The 24,191-nt window shown below is 33.0% G+C and overlaps 1 protein-coding gene across 2 annotated transcripts in view; it reads left to right on the top strand.

The window, feature by feature from the left end:
* The window catches only part of LOC115888295 (calexcitin-1), a 233,935-nt gene that overhangs the window by 115,819 nt on the left and 93,925 nt on the right, over positions 1-24,191 (top strand). The gene's annotated exons all lie outside the window — the stretch shown is intronic.

Genomic DNA, 24,191 nt, shown 5'->3' with positions numbered 1-24,191 from the left:
GGAGATTGATTTTTGTTCCGTTACAATGGCAACTAAAAAAATGCAGGGCTCATAATCACTCTCATAATTAATTTTTTGATTTTAAATGAGTTCTTGATATGCCACTTAATAATCGCTACCTACTTAACATTTGACAATTTTAAACGTGAAAATTAATAAAAAAAAAAGATAAGAAAAATGTCAAATCATCCACACCGCGCATCGGGATGTGTCACGTTGGCATAACAACAAATGTAAAGTAAATGCAAAGTGTGTTATCAGCTGTTATATTTCACTCTATTATAAATATGGGCACCATATTCCTTCAGTTAGGAAGTAGAATATTGATTTATTATTAAGTGGTCGTGGACAAAATAGTTATTTTTGCAAACACTGCTGCGTTAATCCAACGGAGATCAATTTGCCAGCAGTGATTTACTACTAAACAAATTTGCCTAACGGACAAAAAAATGCTTAATCGTTTCGTCCAAAGACCGACTTCTCGCCGCAACACCGCACAACGCTTCACATCGACACGTTTACGCATCAATGTAGTAACTATTAGATTACAAGACGCACTGACGAACCGCATGAACGTATAGTGAGTATAGGACTTTACTCTGCGTCAACTTAATGATCTCACTTCAATAAAGACAGACTATATGGAAAGTACTTCAATGTTTTTTATTTCTTTGAAGTTGTATCTCGACCGCTATACAGGTTAAGGAAAACCAGAAGATTGATGATTATAAGTCCCGTCGCTGGGGTTACCGTCGGCAGTGTGGGACGACACAACAGTTGGCGACTGGCTCTAAATAAACAGGATGAATTTTAGAATTCGAGAACAAAAGAAAAGAAAGGGAATGGAGTAAGGAGTAATCTTCTTAGTTTGAAAAATTCATAGAGATAAGGACTTGTTTTTCTGTTTCTATGAAAAACATCTTGACTTTTCCTTTATTTCAATGTTATTATAAATTTCGATAATATAACTTTCATACCGCTAGCCTATATGTAGCAATATGTAACAAATGTTTTAATGAGAGATGAAACTATCTAATTTCTCTAATATTTTAACTTGATCACCAATTTTTGTGGAACTATTGGCCTCTTTCTATTGATAAGACGTAATCCAGTATTTGACAGGTGATATAGAGTAGTATAGGAGCCTAGTATACATTAGCATAGAGTACTTATGGAAGAAACTCAATCATATCTAGAATGCCACTTTATATATAAAGAAGGAAAATTCAACCAATGTGTACTACCAGTCATGACCATGCGAAACCTGGTCAGTTAAAACGGACATTATAAGGAAACTGCAGGTTGCACAACGCTCAATGGAACAAAATATGCTGGAAATAACCAAGAAAGGCCATAAAAGAATAGAGTAGATAGGACAAAAAACGCAGGTGGTAGAGATCATCAACAGAATCATATCCCTCAAGTGGCAATGTGCAGGACGCCTGGCAAGAAGGACGCAATATACGATATTTTAATATTTTTTAATAATTCTTCTGGGTGACCTAACCTGAAAAATATAGTTACATTATATAGCGAGTTATAGCGATATATTATATGTATAGCGAGACTGAAGTAAAATTTCGAAGAATACAAACTACGTTGAACAGAAATATAAAGGATAGAATGCCTCTATTTAAAATTGAAGATCATAACTAACAGAGAGAATCATAGAGCAGTATCAACTGGTATGAGTCAAAGCATAGAGTGTGGACAAAATCCGCACTAGTAGAATAAAAAGAATAAAGAATAACATGGAGAGGCTAGAAGTGCAAATTTGGATAACAACTGGTTAAAAAGTAGAGGAAGAATGGATATTGAAAAGAGAAAAACTATTAACAAATGAATAAAAATTCTAAATATTAACTAATGAGACCACAATAATGAATCAATAAACAATGAACATCTATTATTTCAAGTATTACAAGTATTGAAAGATGATTTGAATTCAATACCAATCCTCCGTTTTCATGAGAAGTACTCAAATCATATTCAAATCGATTTGAATTCTTGAATGCCATCATGCTGTTTTGTTTACATATTTTTATTTTGTTCTGGACTTAAAATAAATGAATTTTGACTATACCATGCTTAGTAAACTTGTTTTATACCGCGCTGGCAACTGTTACTTTTGGGTCGGTATTTACATGTGTGGAAATAAATCGCATAGGAATCTTATTAAGTCGGAGTGAGAGAAATGCAACGGTGTGCTGTTGCGGCGTTGCCGGTACGCCTTTCCATATCAAGTTAAGTAAAATCACGATCGCAAACCGCCTATTTTTAAAAGACTTTTTTTTGAAAAGATAACTAGATAAAGTCATTACATATGTTTCTGAGCATCTGAAATGCAATTATTAAGATATCTTTAGGGTGTCCATTTTTTTATAACGAGAAAACGTCAGTAATCGCGGTTAGAACCATTTTAGATGTTTAAATAAAAAAAATTCTATAGGTCTGTTTTTTTCATTCAAAAATTTTAAAAAACCCATCAATTTACTTTTAGTGCATAGCAATTTTCAGCAATCATGTAACTTTTTTATTTATAAATATTTACATATACTGCCTGCGTAGAAAATATAGCAGATATACTAAAAAATGTTTGCAAAAAAACTACAATCAGTTGTAGTTCTAATGAATTTCGAGATATCTTTTTTTGAATTCAGAGTTCTAATAGCGCAACCACTGTCGAACACCAGCTCAATTCCACTTATTATTGCTAAAAGTGCAAGTGTTTCTAACTTCCACTTAAAAATTTACAAGCTAAAGAGAAAATTACGATTGGTTAATAAATAAACAAATAAAGTATCACGAGACGTAATTAAATCGTGAAGCTGACCGCATGAGGTACACCCCTTCCTAGAATTTTAAGTACTGATTGGGTCGACCGGTCGACCGCGACGAATCTGCTCTATCCCTTCCACGTCTTTTAGCAATGTACACAGTTTCTCGGTTTACTTCATACGTCTGGCAACGTTTTTACTGTTCTCTCTTCTCTGAAATCTCGACACTAAACTAACCTTTACCAGCCTTTAGTATAAATTACCGTCACTGTGAAAAATTTCAGTTATAGACGTATTTATTCTATAAACTGAAAAAAATAAGTTAAGCCTTAAAGCAAAATGAATTTTATTACTAAAAAAGAAGACAAAAAAAATAATGCTGACGGTAGTCACACAAGACACCAAGTCGGTCGAAAAATTCTCCTTTAAAATCAGATTAAAACCCAAACCAGTTTCGGTTCGTACCTCATCGTCGAGCTAAATAACCGTAACCGAACGCTTTAGAGGAAAATTTGCCTCATCGAACGTTTCCGGAATGCTAAAAAGCAGGCATGACGAGGCGTTAGCATTCAGCGGCACGTAATAGAGAATTTTCAAAGAAAAACGAGGTCGCGATTGCATCTAATTCTGCCCCGATAATAGTCGAATTCTTTACGGTCCTCTGCCGAAGGTATTCAGCTCGAATATTAAGTCAGTTTTAATTAATCAAAATTGGAATGGCTTGCGTTAGTCGTTAAATGAAGAGGATATTTTAGAAAATTATTTTTTTTGTACGTAATAAAGTGGAAGAAATTTATGAGTCTAGTGTATTCTGAGACAAAACCAAACAAAATAAGCATATTTAGCAGCTGTCAACAGGCAGTAGACACGCTACTAACAAGTTTAAAGAATAAGAGAATATTATTAAAGCACTTTTAATCAATGAAAATTGTAAATTATGTTATAAGTCAATATCATATATTTCAAAATCTAAATAAAACACTAATCACCACAATACACCAAAACACTTTTACTTTTATACTAGACGCGCGTTTTGCTAACTATGTTAGCATCATCAGCAGATGATTAAAACTGAACTAATATGTACAAAATAGAGCGTAGATAATAGTTTAGTTTTAATCATCTGCATGGTTAGCTTATCGCGCGTCCAGTATAAAAGTAAAAGTGTTTTGGTGTATTCTGGTGATTAGTGTTTTATTTTGCTGTTGTAGCACCAAAGGTTCCGACCCCCCCCCAACTGTAATCATACATTTCCTCCCAAAATTCAGATTTCAAGGTTTTCCCCAAAGTAATGTTTTTGAGCCTGTTTTATATCTACTCTACTCTATGAATGGCTTGAGCTTGTAGAGATTAGAATATTTATTTTATTAACACAAATGGAATGAAAAAACAAAAAAATGATAGTGACCGGTAATAAATGCTATCTAAATAATATGTGCATGCATTTATCTGAAGAATTAAAAAGAGTTAGATATTTTGGTTGAAAAGTTTAACTACTTAATAGTGAATTCTTGATGTATCGATAGATGTATAAGACAAACCTTATAACACTGGATACAAAAGTCAAACTTACTTATTTTTAACACTTACTTTACTTAACAAAGTTATATAATTTATTGGAATATTACTGTTATTATATTACTGTTAATATTGGTAAGCTACTGTACAGGGTGTCACAGAAATAAGTGCAAGTATTTTAACTGGTCAACCCCAGAAACACGCCTATGAGTTGTTTTTGAAAATTCGAAATTTTTTGAATTTTTTTTTGGATTTTTTTTTTAGTTTTTAGTTAAAAAACATAATTTCTTGATAATATGGCAACATAGGTATTAGATTAAATTTACAAGATATAAAATCCAGAAAAGATCCAGTGGTTCTCAAAATTTTAGCAAAAACTCATTTTTTTTGGAAATTTTCAAAGTAAAATAACTCCATTATTTTGGACTTATTTGAAAAACGATAAAGAGAACATATGTTTCTTTTATGACACCCTGTATAAGTAAAGTTTCTTATTACCCAGTAAAGTTACAAACCTTCTACAGTGTCCGGCAATAGTGTGTCGGGACCGTCGGGCATCTGTAGCGTCTAGAATAAAACATAGGTATTTTTTTTATGTGGAAAGCTAAAGTATGTACTAGCATGTATTTCAGGAAAATATTCTTCTAAAACTTCTACAAGGTAGCTCAAAAAAGTATGAGTGGATAGGGATGATTTTTTTAATGGAACGTCCTGTATTGCAGTTTTTGGCTTCCTTTCAGATCACTTTACATAATCTTAAAATATTAGTAAATATGTTATGGTTTCATAGATTAAAAAATAAATAAAATATACATATATATATATATATATATATATATATATATATATATATATATATATATATATATATATATATATATATATATATATATATATATATATATATATATATATATATATATATATATATATATATATATATATATATATATATATATATATATATATATATATATATATATTTTTTTTTTTTCAGCCTTTCTTAAAAAAGTTATTAAAAATACAAGAACTCTCCTAAAATCAAAAATATACTCGGTATTTACTATAGATGGTATGTACTAACTTTGCTATAAATATCGTAATTTTAAATCATAGAGGGTCTTCAAAATTCTACGCCAAACTTTCTAAATTATAAAATATAATTTTTCTTCTTCTTTTCTGAAACTATCGAAACACATTTTCTAACATCTTAGGATTATTTAAAGTGATCTAAAAGGAAGCCAAAAATGCAATAATATCGAGGGTGTTCCGTTTAAAAAAAATCATCCCGAACCACTAACACTTTTTGAGCCACATTGTAGAAGTTAAAATATTTTCCTGAAATACATCCTAGCACATACTTTAGGTTCGCACTTAAACAAAAAATCCTATTTTCTATTCTAGGAGCTACACATGCCCGACGCATTATTGCCGGACCCTGTATAATAAACTTATCCTCCTATAATATCAAAAGATCCAGTTAAAATGAAATTTATTTTGAGAATTACGTTTTATGTCATAATTTGGAAAATATTTAAGTACAAAATAGTAGTAGTGGTCTAAAAACGATTGATAAGAAAATGATTTTTTTTTAAATTTAATAATTAAGAAAATACAACTATAATAACATTTATTACAGAATCTATATAAATAACCAATCACAATTAAAAATAACAATAAAATGATAAAAATTGGATGTAAATAAAGCTTATTAACGTTGCTTAATATAGTATGTGCTTGGTTTCCCATTTCTGTTTTATGGAATACGCATGGGTTTTGCTCATCGAAGTTCAATTTCGTTAAATTTCGATATTTCGAATATTTCCGGCAAATTAAATACTGAGACATCAAAAGGCAACCGAATAGCTCATATGCATTTCGCCACAAATATTTCGTATACATGAAGATTTTCACTTGGATGTTTGATTATCAATTCCGTTCATTCCGATTTCTATTGAAATTGTATTTGATACAACTCTTGATATAAGAGTCTTATCGTAGCTAGCTTATACAAACAAAAACTACAAACATAAAAATTACTGATAGAATAAGTATTATTTTTATTATACTAGGAATTGATATAAATAATATTACTAGCACAATACTTAATTTGTTGGGATATTAATCAAAAAAACAAAAAATTAAGATAAGTATGATGTTTTATGTGTATATTTACTAATGTGAATTGCTTTCTAATCATTTATTATGTCATCATCATTATCATCATAATTTTCAACTTATTCAATAATTTCCAATTATGATGTTACCTCCTACACATATTTAGATACTAGCGTGTACCAGCGACTTCGTTCGCGTCGAATTAATCATTTGTAATGGTGATGATAAAGCAAAGCAAGAATTTCCATTAACATACAAACTGAATAAAATTTTCTCACATTTATGTCAGCATGAGAAAAAACAATATGGCGGTATTATTATATAACTTGGTATTATTTGAGGGGTAGTTTCATCTCGTTGGAAATTGACTTTCGAAAAATCCGTTTGCCAAAAATAAGCTTTTTACGTCAAGCAGTTTAAGCAGAATCGTGGTTAAGAAATCACCCAACTTTTTGGAACACCCTGTATGATTTTTTAAAAAATTTCAAAATATGTAAAAAAACCAAATAAATTATGCTTGTCCAACAGTTTTCCCGAAAGACTAACCATTTTTTAAATAACAAATACTGTAATATTTCAGGGGCGTTTTCACCCTCTTGGAATGTGAGATTCGAGAAACCCCTCCTTATCGAACCTCAACACCCCACAGTCAATCCGTTTACCAAAAATCAGCTTTAAACGTCAAGCAGTTTAAGCAGAATCGTGATTACTCAATGGTCATATTTTATGAAACACCCTGTATAAATTTATAAAAAATCTTAAAATATGTAAAACGACAAAATAAAATATACGTGTTTAAGAGTTTTTCCGAAAAACTCACCGGTTTTTAAATAAAAAATATTTTAATATATGAAGGATAGTTTCACCAGGAGACCACTCCAGGGTGTCCAGGTTTCACCAGGAGACCACTTCCCCTAGGAGATGCAGCTTCCCCTAGGAGATGCAAGACCTTGTCGTTGGTGGGGAAGCTCCTGGTCAGGTGCTGGGGGAATCTCCCCTAGCACTTGGCTTGGTCTAAGAAGCATCTCACTCATCGTCTTGTCCCTGACTGTAGTGTCGTGGCCAGGGAATTGCACCAAGACATATTACGATACCGGGCGGGGCTACGGACAGCCTCAACCTTGGGGCACCGGGGGGCACCCCATTGTATTTTACCCCTTACTTCTACATGCGGGGCTCTGTAGAAGTGGACCGACTGTCCCTAGCGACTCATAGGAACACTATGAGATCTGGTAATAATAGTAATAAAAATATCACCGGTGAAGCTGTGGGGAAACCCCCTAGCGACACTGGGAACAGTAACAATGAAAGTTCCAAGGGGCCAAACCCAAAAAGAACTACAGGAGAGGTGGCTGACACTTGCGTGAGACCATCCTCCGCAAGTGGCATACAAGCTACCACCTCCTCCAAGGGTCGGGAGACTACCTCCTACCTCTAAACCCAACAGGCGACACAAGCTACCGTTTCGTCTACCCGGCCTGGGTCGTAGCTCCTCAACTGTGAGGGACACGGGTCTCCGTAGGAAGTCCTGGGACTGTATGATGAGTTATAACTCAAGAAAGGGGGACACAATAGATCTCTAAGGTCGCAGAGATTATCCCCCCTCCCACTTATTCTAAATTCTAATTGTCCGTCCTTCTTGCCAGGTATCCTGCCCATTGCCATTTGAGGGATTTGACTCTGTGGATGACATCTATTACCGGGGTCTTTTGTCGTATCCACTCTATTCTTTTACGGTCTCTCTTGGTTATTCCCGGCATATATCATTCCATTGAACGTTGTACGATCTGCAGTTTAATTATGATGTCCGTTTTAAGTTTCCAGGTTTCGCATGCATAGGTCATGCCATAGGTACACAATGGTCGAATGTTTTCTTCTTTAGATAAAGTGGCACTCTAGATTTCAATATTATTGGCTTTCTTCCATAATTACTCCATGCTAACTTAATTCTTCTGTTGATTTCTTGTAGTAGAGATCCCGATCTGGTGTATTAGTTGTCGCAAATATACATATTCTCCTACTATTTCCAGTGTTGTGTTATGTATTAGAATGTCTTTCCTGTCTACCAATTTTTTGTACATTACTTTAGTTTTTGCTAAATTCATTTTGAGACCCAGTTTATTGCTGGCTTTATTTAGTTCATTAATTTGTGCTTGTAGTTCTTGGCTATTAGGACAATGTCATCAGCGAATCTTAGATGGTTAACATATCTCCATCTATTTTTAATCCTTTGTTCATCCAGTCCAGTTGGCGGAATATTTCTTCTAGTATTGCTGGAAACAGTTTTTGGGGATATTGCGTCTCCCTATTGTAACAGTCAAATTTCCTAGCTCATAAATTATCGCAAATAACTATTGTTTTTGCATCATGTTTACTATAATTTTATGGTTAAATATTATTTTATTTAAATTTTACGATTATGCAACCCGTTATACACCGCGATATTATATAGCCACAGAATATTGTCACTGGATACCGCCCAGCATTAGAATTTTTGTCCATCTCTCTATATCTTTGGTCATCACTTGTCCCTTGTCACTGTCAGATCAGATCAGAAGTTTTTGGATTTATTTATCCTTTGTTTTGGTTATTGAAATTTTATAATTATCAGATAAAATTTCGTAGTTAAATTGGTTATTTTTGATGTGGATCGCAGTGTGCAATTCGTTCATTTAATTGTGGGAATTTGTGAGTTTAGTTCGTTCATTGACCGGATATCGAAGATGGCTGTGAAAATAATCTAGAACATCGTTTTTTATTTATGCCTTTTTGTGAGTTGGACTAGTCAAGATATATAGTTCTCTATCTATATCCTGGAGGGAGATTTCCGGTTGAAATCTGATTTTGTGAAGGAAATCGAATCCTTGCATCAGTTCTTGTGTACCCACCGTCCGAATGTCGTCGTGAAGAACTGGCTGCCGTTCCGTGAAGCATTCCCTGTAGGTGATTAGCAGGTCTTCCTAGTGAAGGATTAAGTCTTCCGGAACACATTTGGTCAGAGACGTGGTTGTATTTTGTGGAAGTTACATGGACCACCAACCAGTTTCCATAATGGGATTAAAATAGCCTTCTTCCGACCGATATTCCGATTCCACGTGCCCAAGAAGTCCCCGAACAGTTCCAAGGTATGCTATAATTCTTCTGCCTAGTCTAAGTCAATGCTCAACTGATTTTTATTCGTATTGTTGACTGGTTTTCGACTTTTCCACGCCCACGTGGTGTAGAAAGATTAGTTGAGTGTTATCTTTCTTAAGTCTTATTTGGTTGTTCGTAATTGTAGAGCAAGAAGACCGATCCAGGCCGTACAGCACAGAACAGTCCAGAATTTCATCCGTTCCTGCTGCCCGCGTGTAGAGTTACCCGTTGGACATCATAAACCCTCGTTGAGGTAAAGTTCAGATTTGATTAGTCCTTCTTTATTACCTTTATTAACTCCTACACGTTGTGCTAGTCCTTGTTCTATAATTGAGGCTCTTTTCTAAGACAACCAATATGATTTAGGGTTTTTAGTCACCTGTTGAAGTCCTACACCTGCCTGGTATCTGTACGTTTGCTGACGGGCTCCAGTGACAGTACACCGAGCTGCTGTAGCCTGCTGTAGCTACCCTGTTGCTATACACCGAAGCTCAGCCGGAGGAACTTTCGAGTAGCTTTCAAGTTCTTGTCAAGACATTACACTGTAGAGTAAAATCGTTTAGATATTAGTTAGATTTAGTTTAATATTTGTATTCCGCCCTTAGAGCATACTTAGTTTAAGTTAAGGGGGATGACGTCATAAATTTAGTTTTTATTGATTTAAATTCTGACTTAATATATTCCAATCGTTTACATTTCATTCATTTCTTTTCTTTATAACTTTTTAATATTTTAATAAATTGCTTAAATATTTTTAGTAGTATTATTTACAGTCTAGTCTCATAGTTAAGTTAGAGTCACTTAAGTTTAACGAGTTATAGCATATTTGAAGTTCATGGTAGTTGCACTCAACAGTTCGAGGTTAGTGTTGAAGTCTACTTAATAGTTACATCTTTATTGCCGAGTTCATAGAGTATAATCTCGTGGCGCCCTTTTATTAATATCTTTGAACCCCGACCACCCGGCTGTTAAAATTAAAAAGCTAGTGCTAGCATTCTGCATTAAGTAAACTTGTGTTTTATTGAACTTCAAATTAGAAAGGGCGTGGCACTATCGTACTCCTTTGCTAGTTGGGAACTCTGGGTATATATTTGCTAGGATTTTCCAAGTTCTCCTACCGGCGTACTTATCGTAAGTATCTCAGCTATTATTCTGTCGTTCCCTGCTGCCTTTAGATTTTTCATACCTTGAAGCGCCTTTTCTACTTCTCCCACGAGAACTTCTGATGCGCCTTCTTGTGGTAGGGACAGTCTTTCTTCTTCATGTGTGTTTTCTGGGACTTTTCATAGGTCGCTGTGTAGAATTTTGTTACCAGGCTTATTATTTTGTTTGTGTCTGTTATTCTGATGTTGTCTGTTAATGCGATTAGCTACTTCTTTCCGGTCATGAGGGATTTCGTACTTATAGCTTTTTCTATGTTCGATTGCAGTTTGGAAGTTTTTCATTGCAGTTTTTGATGTCTTCTGCATTCATCTTTCTTATTGTCTTACATAATTCTGTGCATGGGCGCCGGAAGAATAAAATTTAGGGGGGGGGGCAAGGTAAAAATGAATAAAAAATTGACATTTTTGGTAATTATTTGGGAAAACTGAAAATCGTCCGATTTTCACCAAAATTGGTATACACCCTATTTTGAAGTCGTAGATTACGAATCTGAACTTTTTTCTTGGCGGTCTCTTACCGCTTTTCAGAAAAACGGAAAATAATTTCAATATCGAATTTTTCTTAATTTCTCATATTTTTAAGGTTTTCTAGCACATATTTTGTTAGGTATTCAATAATCAATAATGTTTTTCCTATTTTCTGTTACTTTTTTAACCAATTCTATGCATAATAGAGGAAAATTTGCTAAAATAAATTTGTAAACAATCTGAAAATGTTAGATTATAGCTTTGTTCGGGTTCTTGTTATTACCGATTCTGAACCGTCCAAGAACTCTGCAGCGCATGCGCAAATGAAATAATGTCTTCATATTTCCTTCTGCGCATACGCATCACAGTTCTAGGACGGTTCAGAATCGGTAATAAGAGAAACCCGAAGTAAGTTTATGTGTTTCTGGCATTTAAAGCAACGTTGCCAATGCTAAACCTAAATTTAGCGTGTTTTTTTCGCTCATTCTGGAATTACGAAAGGCGGTCGCCAGAAGAACGGCTCCTTCCCATAACTGCTATTTTACCAACGAGATCTGACTATTTATACCCACGAAGTTGCACGAAAGAGTTTTGATTGCATTGGTTACAACTTCCATGCAGAGGGTGTTAATCTTTTGTTGTTATATTATTAGATTAACTAAAAAAAGATTAACCCCCTCCGCAAAGAAGTTAAAACCAATGCAATCAAAACTCTTCCGCGTAATTTTGTGGATATAGGTGTATATTTAATTATTGTCGATCTCATAATAGGTAATTTATTTAAAATCCCTAATCACCCGAAAAAATAGAAGATATGGCAACGTTGTAAATTTTCAAATTTCTAGATTAGGTCTAGAATATATTTGTCTCTCTTATTACATAGGAGAGAGAAAGAAGGATATATCAAATGTCAAACTTCCATCTGGTCTCAATTTTCTTTGCTATTTTGTTAAGAAAAGTGTTTTTCAGTAAAATGTTGGACACTTTTCTATCCCCAATCAAGTGTGGCTTTTAGATAAACTATAATATAATGAAAATATAGTGAAATTATTACTTTATAGGGCCAAAATAAAGAAAAATTCAATGTTGAAATAATTTTCCGTTTTTCTGAAAAACGGTAAGAGACCGCCAAGAAAAAAATAGATTCGTAATCTACGACCTCAAAATAATGTGTATACCAATTTTGGTGAAAATCGGACGATTTCCAGTTTTCCCAATAATTACCACATTTTTTATTATTTTACAGGTAACACCTAACAATTTCATAACAATGATTATTTTTTTTACAGATGGATGTAAGAAGATAGCTTTTATTTTTATTGTTTCAGTGATCCAGGGGGGGGGGCAAATGCCCCCTCTTGCCCCCCCTGTCCGGCGCCCATGATTCTGTGTATTCTATTCCATGTATGCTGCTCTCGGTTTTCTATTCCATGTATGCTGCACTCTTCTTTTCTTGAGAACTGCTTTTGTCTTATCAGTCAATTTATTTTTTTCCATAGCAACTGTTAAAATTGCCTTATATCTATCAAAAATAGTAGATAAAATTGTACCGCAAGGATAGATTATATGATACTTTACCAGCTAGGATAGGTTAAAAACTTTATTTCTTCTCTCGCGTTTTTTAATTGCTTCCTTTTTGATTTTTTTTTTATTCCTTTTCATAAGTTACTCGGGATTTAAATGGAAGTAGTTCGGATATGGCATTTGTCGCCTCAGCCTGAATATCTGTTGGTAATTTACTTATTTTGTTTTGAGCATTATTTCATTTTGAGAATTAAAAAATATTGACTCAAAACTGACAACTAAAGAGACAGCTTTATTTATTTGTCAAATTACACAGAAACCAACGCCAACCCAGCACAATATTTTTTCTACTCGTAATAAATTCCTTGAAATAATAATTTCTGAATATTTTTTTAAACGTAACTCGCTATGGGAAAAAATATTGTTTTATACACGACTATAAAATTACATTATCGTCTCCCGAAATTAATCTTTTCGGTTGACGATAAAATACCATTTTATCGTCTTGTATAAAAAATAACTATTTGTTACGCTGCTATGGATCCCTATTTCTATTATAAAACTGTATATAATTATAACAAAAGTAAAATATGCCCAACTAAAACTTTTCTTTCAGCTCCTGATTTAAATTTTTTTAAATCCAGAAATTTAGAGAACTAAAATGTTTTCGGATTTTCTGGTCCAAGGCCTCGTGATTTATTAAGAACTCTCGGCTTTTCGGCTCCGGGGAAAGGTAAAAAGGTAAAATTGTCGAAAAATAGGAAAAAACAAGTAAACGGTTTCGGTCTGAAGGTTTTTTTCACGTCAGGAACATGTTTCTCTTTTTGATTTTGTTTCGGTAAACGAGATCTAATAGAAGCGGAAGTGAAAATATTGGCTCGTAAATTGGAAATGCACCGGAATTTTATTTATCCGGATAGCTTACTCTGGAAGATATATAGCAAATGCTTTGATTTAACCGATATTTACTTAGTAATATTAAACTGAGGTTATATTCTTTGAATCTAATTTATTTTTCATGTCCTAGTGGAAGCAGCTCAATATAAAGTTGGTTTCTATATTACATTACTTACTTACATATTTTATTTCTTATTTTATTTATTTGCATAGGTTCCTTTGAGAAATATACAGGGTGTTTAAAAAAACATGTGTCATCTCTCGTGGGGAGATTCCTCTTATAAAAATAAGATTTATTTTTCATATTAACATAGGTCTGATTCTGCTTAGTTTGGGAGCTACATGGGGTTAAAATCTCTCTTAGCGATTAGAATTAAATTTTGAGGGTAAAAGTTACTATAAATGTGATATATTTTAATGCTAAAAGTGTCGACATATTCACATTCACCCGTGCATGCATATGGGTTGTCACTGGAATATTTTTCTAAAAAATATTATGTGTGCCACTGACTTTTTTCTCTTGTTAGTAAAATTAGTAGTGGGAACTATCGAATGAACACTATCGAAACATTCGATAGTTGCAATTCATTCGAATAATTCGATAGCTAGTAAGAAAACATTCGTCGAAAACTATTCGAATAAAAATTATCGAATAGATGCGTCATCTGCCTTGAAATATTGTATTCTAGTAATTTGGCAGCAAAAACCATTCATTTATAAAATTCATTCATTTATCAAATTCATTTATTCGTCAGGATCGATTTTAATAAAATATAAACTGATTTTAGTTGTCGTCCGGCGACGTAGGTTTCTTTCCTAGAAACCCGACAGCGGTCGGTGGCAATGCTATGAAGGAAGCCGGCATCTTTGATTTTTTGCGGAGTCAAATAAAGATAAGGACACATTATTTTTTTTATTGAGGTGCTAGTATTTACACAAAAATACATTATGAAGAGCGCTGTTGCCATATATTCGTATTAGTTGGTATTAGCAAAGAATATTATTCTTTAGCATTAGTTAGTTAGGGATAGTATGTCTATATGTTTTGCAATTTTTATTAATATTCTGTTATTACACTGCAATACTTTTTATTTTGGATGTAGGAAAATGACTTTTAATATTTTTAAGCAAAGACTGGTTTAATAAATAATAATATCAGTAATAATTTGTTATACCTATTAACAACAAAATTTAAAATCATTTAATAATATAAATTTTTTTTTTAAGTAGTAGCAAAATATAAACAACAAATAGAAGTCAAAAGTATTTATATTAGATCCAATTTAAAAATAATATAGTTTCTAAATGGCAACGTTGGTTTATTAAATAATAATAATTTTGTTATATTAACAACAAACTTTAAAATCATGAAATATAAACATTTATTAATTTTCTAAGCATGCAGTGTAATGGAAGGAAAATATAAATAAAAAATTAGAAATAAAAATTATTTATATTACTTTTTATTACTTTATATTACTATTTAAAAATAATATTTACTTTTGCTAGCATTTACTTTAAAAAATAAATGAAATATTTCTTCGCAAAAAACTACATGTAAGAGAATTAGCATAAACAAAATACAAACATTGTTAACTTTTTTTTTAAATTGGCACGTGTAAAACTTTCAATTTAATTTTCTCACCCCAAAATTTGAGTTTGATAACCATTTACTTAACCACATTACTTAAATATGATTATTAAGTTCAACTAATTCATATTATTAAAACATCTAAAATACAAATATGTATTTTTAAAATTAATTGTAAGTTCATCTAATCTCTCTTAAAAATTGCTACTTCTCAAAATTTCCCATTAAAAAAATGCAATCTAACCTAACCATAATATATCATATAAAATTAAATAATTGAAAAATCGGGCTACGGAAAATCACACAAATTTTCGGAAAAATTTTGACCACTTCGCACACAATCGTCAATTAAAAAAAACTACAATTTTAGTATTTTAAATATTTTAATAAACTCAAAAATTGCATAATATTTACAAGGAGAAGTTATAAAAATTTAGAAGAACTAATAATGCACTGAAGCACACAAAAATCAAACGAATACTAAATTTCATTTATCAAAAGCATTCGATAGTCGTGGCTCGTGGCGCAACGATAACCATTTAGTCGCACGGCGAGGTTGTCACATATGGTTTAGTATACAAATGAATGAATGATTTTATTCGAATAAAACCATTCGATAGTTGAAATCATTCATTCAGTAACCATTCGATAGTCTAATTCATTCGATAGTTCCCATCGCTAAGTAAAATTGAGTAGAGAGTTAATGCTGATTCAAAGTTGTCTCATATTTTGTCCATTTCGGTCTCCTGGATGAGATAAATGTAATTTAATTTATTTGCCTTAATCCAAGTGTAGTTTGTAAAAAATACACTAGTGATAAAGTGATTATTTTTGAAGGCAGACTAGAAAACAGCAAACAATTTGAAAAGTGTGCCAACAACAGGCCTTAAATTCAAAGAAGTGATTTTACCAGAAAATGTATCCCCGACAAATGGGTACCATACACAGTGCTACAGGAATTTTTCAGTTGTTATGAAGAAACAGACATTGAAATCCTCAAATACACTTCCTAAACGATCAACATCTTCATTCATCTTCAAAAATAATATAGAAAGCGCTTATTTTATAAGAGTTTATTAAGCTTTTAGTAAAACTGGAAGTGTGGAAAACAACGATCTGTATTTTAGGCGGCCCTTTTTTTCTTATCGGACTTCTGTGTTTTGTCAGACTTTTATTATACATTATTGCCACAATTGACACATTTTTTTAAAGTTAACTGTAACAAAAAAAAAATTGAAATAAAAGTTGTTTAAATTTTAGTTTTCTATTGATTTAAATTTGATTTTTTTGTGAATCAATAATTTGACTATAATTTCTAAAGTAACAATTAAAATTATCAGATAATTGATTATGAATGTTAATATGTTAATTATGACGAAAATATTGTTTTTTTTTAAACTCGACTTTTATGAAACAGATGATAGCATATAAACAGTGTAAAAATAAAAAATAAACAGTGTAAAATACTGTTAGTCGGCCGCGTCTGCTGCCGACGAGTCTCAACAAACTATCTTTCTCGCGCTTATAGATACCCATAAAACTTTTTGGTCACGCTCATTTAAACTCTCTATTCGCGTCAGGCAAGTATAAAAAACCGTTGAATTCGTCTGGCAATTAACAAGTATTTTTTAATATTATCTAATAAACACGCTGTAAAAATTTTAGAATGCCTAAAGTATATTTTCGAGGTATAATAATTAAATATATTTGGGATGGTCGGGTTACACTTTAAACCCGAAAACTACTAAAAAGAATATGCAATAATTTACGTAATGTCGTAATAACGTCAACAATCTCTTTCATCTGGTTGTCAAGTGATTGAAAGAGTTCGACAATATATGACGTGCCGTTAAAGGATGGCTGAGCATACTATACATCATTAACCAAAACATTTTTTATAAAAGTATCCGGCAAATTGACGTAATTTTCCGAAAGAGTTTGATATGTTAGATAAAGAGTGTTTATGGAAAATCTACTACAAAAATACTGAAAATACTCAGTTTTCCACAGATTATTGAAAAAAATATCTGTTAAAGTGTGTTTTTTAGAATAAAAAATAAAAAAATTAATGCTAGCTGCTAGTGGTCTATTCGGAAAATACGAAAACCCAATGGCGTATTTGCATAAAAAGCGGTAAAATTTTAATTTCTCTTTTTCCCCTTTGTGGTTAAACAAGTGCATCCCTTAATTAGAAAAAGGTTTGCGAGTCATTTAAAAATATAGAACATTCCAATTTCTGTATTTAGAGTAATTAAAAATATGTTTTTAAATTTAATGTTGAATAAATATTTTAAAAATATATTAAAGTAAAAATATTGGAATAAAGATTCTTAATTCTTAAAACAACCTAATTAGAAAGATTTTATTTACAACCATATAAGTAATGTTGACATTTCCGACTTTTTGAAGGTTGGAAAATGTCAGTTTTCTAACTTTTACTTCCCACCCACGGGTGGAAAGTTTACTTCCCTCCCGTGGGCGGGGGGAAAGTAAACTTTTCAAACTGTCACCTAGTTGTTTGTTTTGCTGTGTTGAAGGTTTACGCCATAACAACCAACCGGTAACTATAGAAAACGATAAATTTTAGCATATTTATTTTTTTTTCAAAATAAAATACTAGTTTTATTTCTGTTCCGAGATTTAGTTTACCTCGGTGCTTCGCGCGTCGGTAAACTATCAAATCTTTCGACAGTAATGAAACACTTTCCACCTTGGTGTGTAATATACTATTAAGTCATCATCATCATTTACATTTTCAGCTTATTAAACCATTTCCAATTATCGTGCAGCCTCCTTCGTATATTTAGATACTCTCTTTGTAGGTGGGCCCATTGTTGTCTATAGTTGTCTATGCAGGCCCAAATTATATCTGCTAATTTCCTAGTATCATGGCCCCATCCCAGGTTTGGTCTTAGGTCTCTTAATTCCTCGTGGATACCATGTTGTAATTTTTGTATTTTCGGAGGGAAATAAATGATTTGTGTACAAAAAACTTCCAATAAAGCTATCGTAGTATCTTAGAAACTTCAAATAGAAGCTCAGCTCATCCCGTTTTCATTTTACCTCTTACTTTGTTCCATTGCAAGTGGGAAAGAGCATATAACAAATTCTGTAACCTAAACTGCTAGTTCTATTTTATTTATCGGTCGTTTCACCTTCTGTGTCGTTAGAAAGCTGAGTTTTCAATAAATCAGCAGTTTTATAGTGGGCAGTTGGGAAACTAGACCGATAGCGGCTTTTTCCGATACTAAAAATGCGAGTTTGCAACTAGGTTATTTAACATTAATGTTATTTCTCGATACAGAAACTTCTATTACGTTAATTAAATAGTGAGTTAATAGTATTAAGACATTAACATTTAGTACCAAAGACATTTTAATAAAATAAAATAAATATTCGTATTCCCGTAAACAAAATCTTAAATAAACTATAAACAATTAATATATCGATATAAGATATAAGACGTACTATTTGTAATACTGTATAAATAAAATAAGCGTTTTTTTTAAACATTACCACTGCGAACGGCAGCTTTTCATCGCAGAGCAGTCTTGGGTAAGGTATTTCACTAGAGAGAAAACTAATCAATAACAATAAACAAAAAATACAGATATTGGGCGCCAGGCATGTACAGAGCAAGAAAACACAGTTGTATATTACTTAAAACTAATGACTATATTTATTCATGATGTTGTTTGCTGGTACATGAGATTGTAGAGTTCTAATAAATATATAGTGGTTATATGTCAAAATGCTGCGAATCTCATGGTACAAAGGATCACCAACAATAAAGTACTCCAGCGCATGCAGAAACAAAAAGAGATACTGAACACCATCAAGGAAAGAAAAATGCAATACCTGGGTCATGTGATGAGAGGTGCTAGATACGAAATACTGCGCCTCATAATAGAGGGCAAAGTGCAAGGGAAAAGATCAGTAGGAAGACAAAAGATTTGAGAAGATGGTTTGAACGCTCGTCTGCGAAAATTTTCCGGGCTGCAGTTTCCAGAGCCACAATTGCCATTTGGATCGCCAACCTTCGGGTGTGATAAGAAGAAGAATATGTCAAAAAAGATGGTGTTAAGAGTTGTACTAAATATCTATGAAAGTAATACCATGACGAGACGTAATGTAATGAAACCTAAGATCTAAATCATATTTTAAATATTAAATCGACATGAATGTTCTTAAAAATCTAACCACTAAACATAGCCTGTACGATATTACTTAAGATGTACATTATTGTTTAAGACTGAAAATGTGTTAAATGTTAAATGTAAGCTAAAACTTAAATCTAAACTTAGCTGTTCTTGAAGCTATCCTGTTTCAGAGAGTAACAGCGTGAGGTGGGCTCATATCTCTGTACTGTCTGTCGGCGATCCTGTTGGCCAAAACAACAAAAGGGGCCAGAATGAGGACACCATGGATCAATACAGCCGTAGCTACTGATTAGGCTTAGATATGGGAGCGAAGCAGCATGGGGCTCAAGCTACATCCACCCTGGGGCACTTTATATGCAAGAAAAATCATTCCTATTGGGGACACTCGTCCACAAGACATCCATACATAGGATAATGGTACAAGGGAACACTACCCGTACCTTGGAAACAGTCCGTCCATAAGATAAAGGTACAGGGGAACACTACCCGTACCTTGGACACAGTCCGTCCATAACACAATGTACGTCCATAAGATAATGTACGTCCATAAAACCCTAAAAATACGAAACTCTTGTTTAAAAAAACAAACAAGGTCTAATAAACAAAATAAACCTACCTCGAGACACTTCCGAGGGCTCAATAATAAACAAAAGAACTGTCCTTTCTTCCATTTAACATTCTGGAGGACAACAGCAAAAGTACACCAACGTGTCAGCAAAATACAAATACGAGTTAAGGTGGGTCAATCCAAAACTCTACCCTGCAGCTTCGAAATAGAAGCTGATTCAAATTTTGCAGCAAGATTTAAATTATTGCCATTTCTAAAAGCCGGGTGAACAAAAGTGAGGTTAAGCGCGGAGAGCGACCTAACCTTGGAGCGATATTGACAGCGCCTCCACAGAGCAGTGAAACGATAACAGGGTTGGCGATTAGGGAACGTAAAAATTACGCCAAGCGTGCCAAATAAATTATCAGGCCTGAACGATACGGAATCCGATGACGATACGCCAGACATCATATAAATCATATATAAAAAATACATGTAACGAACTAAAAACGTTACAAGATCATATTTTTTAAAATAAGTCCCACTATTGTCCTTATTATGAAGATTGAGATTAAACTCTCAAATACAAAATCTGATAAATAACATCATCAACATCTTCCTTTCCAGATTATTCAACCATTTCCAATTATGGTATATCCCTTGTGCCCCTGGTGTCCCTTACATATTTGGATAATGTCTCTCTGTAATTGGGCCCATTGTTGTCTATTATTGGCTATGCGGGTCCAAGTTATCCCTGCTAATTTCATAACATCATGGCCCCATCTTAGGTTAGGTCTTCTTCTAGGTCTTTTAACTCCTCTTGGATATCATGCTACAATTTTTGTGATCCACCTGTTGTCCGTCCTTTTTGACAAGAACATTGCTTCTTGACAGTTACTCATTGCCACTTGGGGGCTTTGATTCTGTGAATGATATCTTTTACCTGGATATTTAAACACAAAATCTATTTTTTACAGTCTTTTTTTTGTTATTCCTCACATATTTTTTTCCATCCAGCGTTGTGCGACCTGCACTTTTTTCTGATGTCAGTTTTAAGTGTCCAAGTTATGCATGCATAGGGCATAACTGGTAGTACCGAGAGTAGTACACATTGATCGAATGTTTTCTTCTTTATATAAAGTTTCATTCTAGATTTGAATAAGATCGAGTTTCCAATAGAATATCCCAATTTATGATTTTTAGAAAATAGTTTGCAATAGAATATTACTAAAATATTCTTGGCTTATATGTACTCCATGCTAACTTAATTCTTCTGTTGATTTCTGGTAGTAGAGATGTGGTAGTGGATGTGTTTCTGATAGTAGAGATGTATTAGTAGTCCAAAATATACATATATTTGGGTGTTACATATAATTTCCAGTGTTCTGTTATATATTAGAATATATTTTCTGTCCACCACGTATTATATTTAGTTTGTTAATTCGTGCTTCAGGACTATTAGCAATTAAGACTATGTCATCAGCGAATCTGAGATGGTTAGGATATTCTTCATCTATTATCAATCTTTTATTGGTCCAGTTTAATTGCCGGAAGATTTCTTCTAGTATTGCTAAACAGCTTTGGGGATATCGCGTTTCCCTATCATACTCCTTGGTCAGTTAGGAAATGGTGTATTGGAGTAATTATATGCTCTTGCTTCGGCTTCTTTGTATATATTGACCAGAGTTTCTATATAAGGCATGCCTATTCCAGGTTTCGTAAGGGCGTCTTTATCTTAGGATATACCGGGTCGAAAGCCTTCTCGCATATACAGGGTTGCTTTTAAGTATGTTTTTAGGTCGATTATTAGGTAAAATATTGGAGGTACCGCAAAAAGTTAAATACAGAAGTTATATAGGATTTTTAAATATCTATTAGAAAGTAATAAATTTAAGTATACAGGGTCCTTCATAAAGTCGTGGCAATATCGTGGAAATACATACAATGTACCTCAAAGCAACCGTTTCCGAGTTATTGACTTTTGAAAATATCACTTAATTCGATTTAATTAATTTTTATGTGGTTGGGGTTTGATTTAATGATGCCATTCTGCCGAAATTGTGATACTGTTGTAATGGGTTTTTAAATTCCTATTACCTACTAGTAAATTTAAGTATACAGGGTCGGTAATAAAGTTGTGTCACATCAAACTTCTTTTTTAAATGAAACCCCGCATATTTCAATTCGTCCTTCAATTTTAAGCAATAATCGTAATACACAATGTACATAAATTGAAGAATTGAAATGTTAAATAAAAATTTTGTAATTTCCAGACTTAATATACTCTCATTTTATACATCTATAAATGCTAACTTGAGAACTAATGCCAAATATTATTAAGTATCATTGTTTCCGCAGAATGGCATCGTTAAATGAAGCTGAACATATCGAAATTAATTAAATTAAATTGTTTAAGTGATATTTTCAAAAGTCAATAACTCGGAAACGGTTGGTTTAAGGTACATGTGTATTTTGATTTTTGCTTAGAATTGAAGGAAGAACCGAAATATGCAATAATATATAGGGGTTCCATTTAAAAAAATGAAACTTTGATGTGCCACGACTCTATGACCGACCCTGTATGCTTAAATTTATTACCCGCTAATAGATATTTATAAACCCTATAACTTTTATATTTAACTTTTTGCGGTACCTATATTTTACCTACTAATCGACCGCTTTAATACATAACAGCGACCCTGTATAAAAGCTATCAGTAATGGAAGTTCGTATTCTTTTTTTCGTTTAATAGTTTCTCTTAAAAAATATCATATCGATATAAATAATACTTAGTAACAATAGCCTTATTATATAAATTAAATAGCTGCAGAACAGAAACAACAAAAAATAATAAAATAGACAATATCTACTATCTTACTAAACCTTTTTTAGTAAATCTATAATGTAATGTTTCCCAGTCTATGTCTGACATCGTAAAAAAGCTACAGTTCTAGTACTGAGCATAAAATAAATCGACGACATATACGTTATGGTCGGTCAATTCTGCAGATATCTGCAAACCTTTAATAATGGTGAGTTGGACCGTTATCAAAAATATTCTTGGCTTATATTGCAGCCTATTATGACCGTTCCTCGTTTGGATGTCGCTGTAGAATGAAGTAATAAATTTTATTCCAAATTTGAAATGTCCGCATAACGGTCAGGGATAAGCATCTGGACCAGGAACATTGAAATGGAGGACGAGTTACCAGAATTTATTATATTAGAATAATTTAACTTATTTCTTTGAATTTGGAAGATTTTAGTAACGATAATTTGAAATATACTTTTTGAAAAATTTGGAGCAATATCGAATATTAAAAAATGTCTATACCTCTGTAACCGATTCATCTAGATTCATCAAGGATTCATCTATTCAAAAAAGTTCTATGGGTATGTCGCCACTGTGGTCTCTATACTATGCGGAAAACTTTTCGAAAGGTCAAGGTTGCATTTCATGGCCCAATTTTGTCACGTTTCGGTTTGTTTCCAGTTGTCTTGACCCACTTTGGTTTACCTCGATTCTTAAAACGCCTGAAAACTACTCGTGAGGAGGACGTGGGGGATTTTTTGGGATTTCTTGTTGCCTCGTTTTCTTTTTATTTAGCTATTTCCAAAACGTGGCGGTATCTGTACCGAAGGCAAAGGACTTTTTTTCATAAATCTCAGTGAAATAAGCAAACCTAGACGTTTCTAAAATAGCTGTTGATCATATGATGATATTTTTTTAATTACATATCGTTTTATGTTGATATATATAAATACCGCTTACTTCCTACCACCAGCATCCTTTCTGCCGAACTTTTTGCTATTAAGGAATCACTAAGAATAATCTCCAATCTACCTCTTTCCAAATGGAATTGTAATGCATTTAGTGAATCTGAACATATCACCCATTTGGAAGGAGGTAGGTTTAGGAGGTTAGGCATTGGCCTAAACGAATTATCACCAAAACATCCTCTAGCCGTAAAATCGCTCGACTTGCGTCACTCTTCTAAAGGTTCAACTGTGGATCTAGTATGGATTCCTAGTCATGTGGGTATAAGAGGTAATGAAGATGCTGATAAGACTGCTTAGACTGCGGCAAATGATGGAGATTTTATACCACTTGCATTTTCTATCTCTGAACTTAAATTTCTATATATGTCCACAATAAAAAGTGGTATCCAGGCAGAGTGGAAAGTGACAGGAGATTCAAATAAGCTATATGAATGTAAACCTCAATTTTTTCAAGTTTCTGTAGCTCGGTCACTGTCCAGAAGTGAGGAAGTCATTTGGAATCTGCTCAGGTTG

Source organism: Sitophilus oryzae, unplaced genomic scaffold (assembly GCF_002938485.1).
Source record: "Sitophilus oryzae breed Bouriz unplaced genomic scaffold, Soryzae_2.0 scaffold_706_pilon_pilon, whole genome shotgun sequence".
NCBI lineage: Eukaryota > Metazoa > Arthropoda > Insecta > Coleoptera > Curculionidae > Sitophilus > Sitophilus oryzae.
This window is presented reverse-complemented; position numbering and strand designations above follow the sequence as displayed.